Consider the following 10,561-nt stretch of genomic DNA (forward strand, 5'->3'; position numbering starts at 1 on the left):
AACATTGGTCAAAAGTAGTGCACTATATAGGGAAGAGGGTGCCAATTAGGACTCAACGATGGATACATTTTCTCACCTTTCTATCCCTAGAACACCTGTACTGTATGATTATGAGAGAGGGAAGGAGACTTAGGGTTGTCAGTCTGTTTGTGTGTTTGTCAATCAGTGATGTACATTTCCTATAGTAGTTTCTGTTTGTGTCCGGGTTGACAGAAAAACACAGCTGTTTCAGTGATCTATTAAATAAACCTGTGAAATTAACCAGCACTCGTTTGTCTTGTTTATTTTTTCAACAACTATTTGTTATTTTAAATCAATTAATACTCTTAAGAATAACAGGCCCAGCAGCCTTAGTTGGGTTTTGGGGCACAGAGTTGAACAGCAGACAGAGAAGCGTGAAGAAATATTATGGTTTTACTGTCAGTGCTTGTAAAAGCCCACATTGCAAATTTGATGGTGAAGACATTTTCAGTCTAGGTATTCAAGGCAAAATAAATAATTGAAGGACAAGTTTGCTAACTACCTCTCTCAAAGAGTGCAGTATATAATGTCAGAACATCTGCTGTCTCAGCCACTGCCTGTCACCAAGGGTGTACCAGAAGGCTCGATCCCAGGCCCCACACTCTTCTCAACTTACATCAACAACATAGCTCAGGCAGTAGGAAGCTCTCTCACCCATTTATATGCAGATTAAACGTCTTATACTCAGCTGGCCCCTCCCTCAGATGTTGTGTTAAATACTCTACGACAAAGCTTTTTTAGTGTTTAACAAGCTTTCTCTGCCCTTAACCTTGTTCTGAAACCTCCAAAACAAAGGTCATGTGGTTTGGTAAGACAAATGCCACTCTCCCCACAGGTGTGATTACTACCTCTGAGGATTTAGAGCTTGAGGTAGTCACCATATACAAGTACTTGGGAGTATGGCTAGACGGTACACTGTCCTTCTCTCGGCACATATCAAAGCTGCAGGCTAAAGTTAAATCTCGACTTGGTTTCCTCTATCATAATTGCTCCTCTTTCACCCCAGCTACCAAACTAACACTGATTCAGATGACCATCCTACCCATGCTAGATTATGGAGACATAATTTATAGATCGGCAGGTAAGGGTGCCATCAAATTTGCCACCAATGTTCCTTATAGGACACATCACTGCACTCTATACTCTTCTGTAAACTGGTGATCTCTGTATACCCAACGCAAGACCCACTGGTTGATGCTCATTTATAAAGCCCTCTTAGGCCTCACTCCCCCCTATCTGAGATATCTACTGCAGCCTTCATTCTCCACATATAACACCCATTCTGCCAGTCACATTCTGTTAAATGTCCCCAAAGAATTTGTTCTTAACTGACTTGCCTAGTTAAATAAAGGTTAAAAAAAGTTTTGACAAACAGACAGGGCAATAGGCTACAAAGACTAGGCTACTTACTGTAGCAACCTAACAAAAATGACTAGCAAATGCGAAAGACTAGCATACAAAAAGATGATGCCGAGGAGAAGGGCGACATGTTACAACTCAATTTAACTATTTAGTGACATTTATCATGTTTATCTTAATTTTTTTTGTACAGAAAGTTCATATTATTATCACATATGATCGCCAAGCACTCTGGAAATCAGATCGACAACTACTAACCTCAATTTCGACTTCAAATACGACTTCAACTCCGACTCGGCTGTTCATACCGGGCCTTATTCATTTGTTCAATGGGCTACCGAAACATTGCAGGCATAGACGTAGGAGACAAGGTGGAATCCTGGTGAAATTGAGGCAAAGAGAAATGGGGCTCCCCTCTGTTCTTTTGGCAAATGTTCAGTCACTCGAGAATAAAATGGATGAGCTTCGTTTGAGAGTCTGCTATCAGTGAGACTTGAAAAGCTGAAATATTATATGTCTTACTGAAATGTGGCTGGAAGATGACGCTATGCACGTAGTACACCGTGGATTCTCCATGCAGCGGCAGAATCAGACGCCGGATTCGGGGTTGTCGAAAGGATGAGTGTGTTTTTTATATATAACAACTGGTGTGCAGCTTCAAGAGGGAAGGAAATCTCAAGCTTTTGCTCACCTGATATAGAAAACCTCATGGTAAGCTGCAGATCCTTTTATCTTCAAAGACAGTTCTAATCCATAATTATCATGGCTGTCTACATCCCTCCACAAGCCAACACCACTCTGGCCCTCAACAAACTGTATGGGGCCATAAACAAACAAGAAACCGCTCACCCAGTGACAGTGTTTCTGGTGGACGGAGACTTTAACGCTGGGAGACTTAAAACCGTCCTACCTCATTTCTACCATCATGTCTCCCGCGCCACTAAGGGCGCTTAAACTCTAGACCACTTTTATCGTACGCACAGAAACGCAGAAAAGGCCCTCCGTTGTCCTCCTTTCGGCAAATCTGACCAATGACACAATTCTCCTGCTTCCTGTTTACAAACAAAAGCTTAAACAGTAAGCACCAGTCATTCGCTCAATACGGAAGCGGTCAGATGAAGCAGACGTAAGGCTACAAGACTGTTTTGCTAGTACAAACTGGGATGTGTTCCGGGATTCATCTGATAGCATTGAGGAACTTACCACAACAGTCATGGGCTTCATCAAGAAGTATATAGACAATGTCATCCCCACAGTGACTATAAGAACATATCCAAACCAAAAACCATGGATAACAGGCAACATCCTCACTTGGCTAAAGGCTAGAGCTACTGCTTACAAGGAACAGGACAAGGACATGGATGCATGCAAGAAAGCCCACTACTACCTCCAACGAGACATCAAGCTTGTAAAAGGACAATGTAGGAGAAGCTGCAATCCTATTACACTGGCTCCGACGCTCGTCGTATGTTGCAGGGCTTGCAGACAATAACAGATTACAAAGAGTAACCCTCAAATGAGCAAAATGCCTGTTATACTCACTTCAAGGAATATAACACTGTGCCTTGCGTGAAAGCCCCTGTTTTTCCAGATGACTGTGTGATCTCACTCTCCGTGGCAAATGTGAGCAAAAGTTTAAAAAGGTTAACAATCAGACGGAATACCAGGGTGCGTCCAGACCCACTCCAATTCACATACCGCCCCAACAGCTAACACTATCGAGAGCATCTGGACTGCTTGGTATGGAAAAGCACTACAAAAGGTGGAGTGGACAGCCCAGTACATCGCTGGGGCTGAACTCCGTGCCATCCAGGACCTCTATATCAGGTGGTGTCAAGAGGAAGGCCCGACAAAGACACCAGCCACTCAAGCCATAGACTGCTACCATCCGGCAAACGGTACCGTAGCATCGGCTCTCTGACCAATGGGCTCCGAGACAGCTTCAACCCCCAAGCCATAAGACTGCTAAGTAACTAGACTGCTAAATAGTAAATGAATGGTACCCATACTATCTGCACTGACCATGCGCAGACTCACTAGACTATATACCGTGTATACACACTCACACACACGACATTGACATTCCCACACAAATCCAAAAATAATTTACATATACTACATATAGTGCATTTGGAAAGTATTCAGACCCCTTGACTTTTTCCACATTTTGATACTTTACAGCCTTATTCTAAAGTGTATTATCATTTTTTCCCCCTCATCAATCTACACACAATACCCCATAATGACAAAGCAAACATTTTTGAAAATGTCTTGATAATAAAACTGAAGTATCCCATTTACATAAGTATTCAGACCCTTTACTTAGCAATTTGTTGAAGCATCTTTGACAGCGATTTCAGCCTCGAGTCATCTTTCCCTCAATTCTGACTAGTCTTCCACTCCTTGCCGCTGAAAAACATTCCCCCAGCATAATGCTGCCACCACCATGCTTCATCTTAGGGATTGTGCCATGTTTCCTCCTGACGTGACGCCTGGTATTGAGGCCAAAGAGTTCCATCTTGGTTTCATCAGAGCAGAGAATCTTGTTTCTCATGGGCTGTCATGTGCCTTTTACTGAGGAGTGGCTTCCGTCTGGCCACTCTACCATAAAGGCCTGATTGGTGGAGTGCTGCAGAGATGGTTGTCCTTCTGGGAGGTTTTCCCATCTCCTCAGAGGAACTCTGGAGCTCTGTCATCGTGACCATCGGGTTCTTGTTCACCTCACTGACCAAGGCCCTTCTCCCCCGGTTTCTCAGTTTGGCCTGCCAGCCAGCTCTAGTTAGGGTCTTGGTGGTTCAAAACTTCCTCCATTTAAGAATGATGGAGGCCACTGTGTTCTTGGGGACCTTCAATGCTGCAGAAATGTTTTGGTACCCTTCCCCAGATCGGTACCTCAACACAATCATATATTGGAGCTCTACGGACAATTCCTTCCACCTCATGGTTTGGTTTTTGCTCTGACATGCACTGTCAACTGTGGGACCTTATAAAGACAGGTGTGTGCCTTTCCAAATAGTGTCCAATCAATTGAATTTACCACAGGTGGACTTCCATCAAGTTGTAGAAACATAGCAAAGGGTATGGATACTTATGTAAATAAGATACTTCCGTTTTTAAAATGTTCATAAATGTGGAAAAATATAAAAAAAAACTGTTTTTGCTTTATCGTAATGGGGTATTGTGTGTTGTTTGATGAGGAAAAACATTAATTTAAACAATTTTAGAATAAAGCTGTAATGTAACAAAATGTGGAAAAAGTCAAGGGGTATGAATACTTCCGAATGCACTGTATGCACACACACACACGCACACGCACACACACTTTTACACATAATTTGGTCTTGCTACTCTGTTCTTTATTTTACTCATATGATCTATTCATATTATCTATTATATTACCTATCCTGATGCCTAGTCACTGTACCCTGCCTTCATGTACATATCTACCTCAAATACCTCGTATTTGCATATTGATCTGGTACGGGCACTTCCTGCACATAGCCCCATTCTTGTGTATTTAATTTTGTTTCTCTTGTGTTACAAATTAAATAGTATTATTATTGTTAAACTCTGCATCGTTAGGCAGGGCTCGTAAGCAAACATTTCACAGTAAAGTCTACACCAGTTGTATTCGAAGCATGTGACATACATATATATATATATATAAATATATATATATATATATATATATATATATATATTTTTTTTTTAAATGTTTATTTTTTTATTTAATGGCTACAAAGACAGAATTCCAAAATACTACATAAACAGAGATACAGCAACAGCAGAACATTGTCTATACTGTCCAGCCCTCTCGACCATGTGGCCAGAACATCATACATAGCTTGAAACCGAACATAGCTTGAAACCGAAAACGGCCTAACTAGCCTACAGGAGGGGAGAATCTAAATTGGGTTGACGTTTACAGAAGAGGAATCACAAAATACAGTATATTAGTGATAACTAATTTAGCTAGTTGTTTTATAGATAAAAGCAAAAGTAGCACATTGTTTTTAAATATGTGTATTCTTTTCTCCTTAGAGAAAACAACAGCTGATTCTAAGGGGGGTGGCAGACTTTAAAAGCCGGGAGCTGGTGAAAGGATACTCATGAGTATCTTCGGTGAGAGGAGGCTACACAGGAGTGGAGTACACTTCTCTGTTCATCTATTAACGAATTGACACTCTCCTCGACCTCTCAACAAACACTTACCTGTTTAATGGTCACAGAGGAGAGGAGGATGGAGGAGTTGAGGACAGGACAGGCTGTTGCACAATTGAGAATCTCCTGAGCATCCACGTAAATAGACCTCAAAACGAGATATAAAAAAATAAACAAACATAACGGTGATTGGAAATAGTATAGTCATTATAGTAAATGTAATATGGGAGTGAACTTTATTTAGAATAAGGGTTACATTGAGAAAATCATCCCTCTTTGAAATGAAAATGGATGGCCTGTAATAGGTGCGTGTTGGTGGAAGGGAAGTCAGGTGCAGGAGAACGAACTTGGTATAAAGGGAGTCGTTTAATAAGTGTTCATAAAACTAAACAAAAAACAAAATATACAAAAAATAATAAAAGTGGGTACAAAACCCGTCGCACACCGACACGACTTGCACAAAACATACAATCAAACAATCTCAGACAAGGACATGAGAGGAAACAGAGGGTTAAATACACAACATGTAATTGATGGGATTGGAACCAGGTGTGAAGGAAGACAAGACAAAACCAATGGAAAATGAAAAATGGATCAGTGATGGCTAGAAGGTCGGTGACGTCAATTGCCGAACACCGCCCGAACAAGGAGAGGGACCGACTTCATAATAATGAAAACAAAGTGGATGGCAGAGAACATGTCTACCATTTACCCTCACTTCTTCGACAGACCAGAGCTTTAGATATGCAATTTTAGAAACTGTTCATCGTCCTGGAAGCATTACATTACAACGTAGAAATATCGATAACACACAGGGCTAAGGGCCAGAAAGTTGCGAGTTCGCAAATCACCGTGGACAAGAGTACGGGTGGAAAGATCTCCATTATAATAAAACGACTGCATGAATCTATTGTCGTGTTGTATCAGCCCAGACAGAGTAGGCCTACCGACACAGAAAAACGTAAGCTTCAACAGCTGGCTACTCTTTTTCAATGGATTAACCCAATGAGAGTTTTTCCCTAAAAGCTGTCTGGGTTTAAACATCTATTGTACAGAAAGTAAATAGCTTAATTAATTGGTAGTGACAGAATTAGATTCCTTCCCAAGCAAAGTCAGCCTCTGAATGCCAAAGAAACAAATTATTTTGCAGCATCAAAGACCAAAGCGTTTTTATAGATCACTTTATATAATCGGATGCGTTTTATTTTCTGCAAAATCTTAAAATAACAAAGGGTAGGCTGGTGCTTTTTGCCATGTTCTTAAGTAAAAGGGAGACCTATGGCGTACCCTCCCATACTCCCTCAATTTGGTTCCCGAGTGGCGCAGCGGTCCAAGGCACCTCCAAGGCATCTCAGTGCAAGAGGTGTCACTATAGTGCCTGGTTCGAATCCAGGCTGTGATGCGGCGCACAATTGGCCCGGAGTTGTATGGATTTTCCCGGAGTAAACTGTCATTGTAAATAACAATTTGTTCATAACTGACTTACCTAGTTAAATAAATAAAACCTTCTTTTTTTTTAAAATGAAGTCTTGGTTTTAACTTAACAGCCCTTCGCTGACACAGAGGTAGCATATTTCAAGAGAGAGTGGTGGGTGAAGAAATTGACTGACACATCTAAGAATATAGCAGCCTATAGCCTTATTTCGTCTGTCAAACAGGTAGGCAGGCCGACCTCTTATTTCTTAAATAGGAAGAAACAGGCTCCAACACAAAGCCCTCGTGTTATTAGTGAAGTCTAATTCAAATGAAAATGATTTAAATTACTTATACCACCATGAGCTGTCCATTTCAGATTGATTATGCCGCAGCTGCTGCTTCAAATTTCAGCACAACAATGTAAATTACTATAAACTGGGTTATTGTGAGGTCAATAACTCTGAGAAATACATCATGGGCAAGAAAAGTATTGTTTTTAATAAAAATCAATTATATTAGTAGCAAGCTATCAAAGTTGACCTCCGGTCCTCCTCATCTTCACTCTCTCTGTCTCAAACTGAACAGAAAGTAGTATGGTTATCCAACAGGTCGATCGCGAGCTACTAGTTGTTCGCAGCCCACCTATGAGTAGCTTGCCAAACAATTCTAAAAGTACATGGCAATTTTCACGCTTTCCTCTGCAAACTGTCAGAAACAAATCTCACAAGTATCAGACGCCGCAAGCTCCTAGCTACTATTTAATCAAGGCAACGTTGACATTATTTCGCACCTGGTTAACGACTATTGGCTTAAAAAGCCAAACCTACCACAATATCTGCCAATTATTCCCAACACTATTGCCTCTGTCTGTCTGTGTGGTGCGCACGTTTGATGATCACTTTGTGTGTAGCCAGTACTTTCCCCAAAACCTTCTCAATTAAATGTTAACTGCAAAGTAGGCTTACCTGGCAGAAGTACTGTATATCATTAGTAAGAATACAATTTCTATCTTTTATTTGTTTATTGAAAACCTTGCCATGAAATGAGACCCGCTCATCAGAAGGCACATTCCTCATTATATGGGCAATTAAAAGGAAATTACACTCAGTCTAAATGTGTTAGTTTTCTTCCGTTCTTCCATTTAAGAATTTAAGTATTGACATGGACTCAGAACATCCAATTTCGTTGTTTCTCTATGAACAATTGTATGAACACCTAACATAAGACACTCAGCATAAGAATCACTCAAGCATATGTTTCACTAACTGGTCACAAAACAATGATTGATAGGCAGCTTAAGCTTCTCCAATGAAACTATTATTTGGTTGGTTTATACTTCAACCAACCGCCTTTCCTTTTGAATATAATCAATACATGTAAATGTAGGCCTATCTGTGTAGTATGTTTCCCCTCACATCCCTTCCCTTTCTGTTCTTTTCACATCAAATATTTATTTATATTCTGTCAGGAAGGTAATTAACTACCTACCTTTGTTCCATTAAAACAGCTCTTTACCTCAGGGAGAGAGCGAGGGATGCAAAAAGAAGGGGGGAAAAGACAGCTGGGGGAGGGGGAGCGAGAAAGAGAGGGAGAGACCACAGAAGGATGTTGCATCTTAATTGGAGAGAACTGGTTCATGGAGCAGAATGAGTGAATGGTATCAAATACATCAAACACATGGTGCTCTGAGAAAGCAGTGGATTTTTATTGACAATTACAGTCTGTTTTCGGAGCGACGCAGGTCCTAAAAAGGGACGGCCAGAACCCAAACAGGAGAGGAGCTTGGATGCTAAGTGCTCCCATATATACAAAAAAAGTGATGGGATATCAGTCCTTGCCCACAACAGGTAACCCTCATTGATCAAATGGCACAGTTCTAAGCAATCTTATATCCATGCCATTTCAAGCCAAGCCAATGACTATTTCATATAGAGGCTTAACTACTGGTCATAGCATGTTTGTGTTAGAGACTCCATCGGATCTGAAATCCTGCAGCTGCGGCCTTGGACTGATTTACGTAAATGTATGAAGTTTGAATTTAAAAAATGATGTTATTTGTCATTCTGGCTTCTCAAACCATCATGGGCATTTTGATAGTAAAAACAAAATGCCTGAATTATTAATATTGGGTGATTTTAACCTGGATTGGTTGGTTCCAGTATCAGAGAAACTGAAAGATATTTGTACTAAGCTAAATTTTACTCAACTGATAACTATACCAACCCACCAACACAAAACACCATGAAAAATCTACTCTTTTGGATATCATTCTGACAAACACTCCTCATAAGTATACAGCCAATGGAATCTTTGCTAATGAGCTCAGTGACCATTATCCATTTGCCTGCATTAGAGATACTAAGCTACCTAAATCGCATCTGTACATTATTACAAAGATACATTTTTGAACTTTCAATGAGCAACATTTCCTGTATGACCTTGGGTTGTATGTTTGGGAGAGTGTGTCCTCTATTCAGATCAGGCCCTTAAATATTTGACCTCTCTAACTAACTCTGTTGCAGATAAGAATGCCCAATATAAAATATTAAATGTAACCTATGATTTGTCTTAAAGAGTTCATCAAATAAACTTAAGGCTAGATTGACTTATTCTACCTCTGGCAGTCTTTCAGACATTTGAAAAATAGATGTCCTACTCTGAACAGCCTCAGCTGGCCACCTATTTGAAAGAATGTTTTATGAAAATACCTCAAGTTCCACTAGAGCAGGACTGCCCAGCCCTCTTCCTAGAGATCTACTGTCCTGCAGGTTTTCAGTCCAACCCTAATTTAGCAGTTCAGCAATTCAGCTAGTTTAGGTCTTGTTGAGCAGCTAATAATTTTAATCAAGTGTGGTAAATTAGCGTTGGACTGAAAATACACAGGATGGTAGATCTCCAGGAAGAGGGTTGGGCAGCCCTGCACTAGAGGGAGTTCTTTACTCACCTCTAAACAGATAAAGTGCATTCGTAAAGTATTCAGACCCATTGATTTCTTCCACATATTGGGTGAAGGGATGGAGTGGTGGAGTGAAACAATAAAGGTAGTGTCAGTAATCTGTAAGATTGTAAGAGGTGAGAGAATGGATAGTATGAGAGAGAGAAAAGAAAGAGACGAAGAGAAGGGGGGAAATAAATGTTGGGTGGATAAGTGGATGTGTGTTGTTTAGTGGAGCCAGTCCTTGTTCATGGCAGGAGATAATTGATGGTGTTATCGAGGGACGATGGGGGGCGGTGGGGCACAAGGAGGGTGTATACTGTATATGGAGGTAGTTTGTCAAACCCTGCCACAGCCCTGTTCTGTCTCAATGGGAACCACAGCAGGGAGAGCTAGTGGAGAATATGTGCATCCCAAATGGTACTATTCCTTATAAAGTGCACTACTTTTCTATTTAGGATGCATCTTTTGTCAGCAGGCTGGCAGCAGAACTCACAGGCAAGAAGGAAACATAAAGCGTTCATAACAATGAAGAACATTGTGATCTTTGTCTTTTTCTCCCAAAAATGGTTTATGTGTCATCTGTGGCATGTGTGTGTGTGTGTACGTGTGTGTGTATGTGTGTGGTTTGAGGTCAGTGGCTGAGTGGCTGAGTGATCACCTATACAG

The sequence above is a fragment of the Oncorhynchus mykiss genome, chromosome 15, assembly GCF_013265735.2.
Source record: "Oncorhynchus mykiss isolate Arlee chromosome 15, USDA_OmykA_1.1, whole genome shotgun sequence".
NCBI classification, from domain to species: Eukaryota; Metazoa; Chordata; class Actinopteri; order Salmoniformes; family Salmonidae; genus Oncorhynchus; species Oncorhynchus mykiss.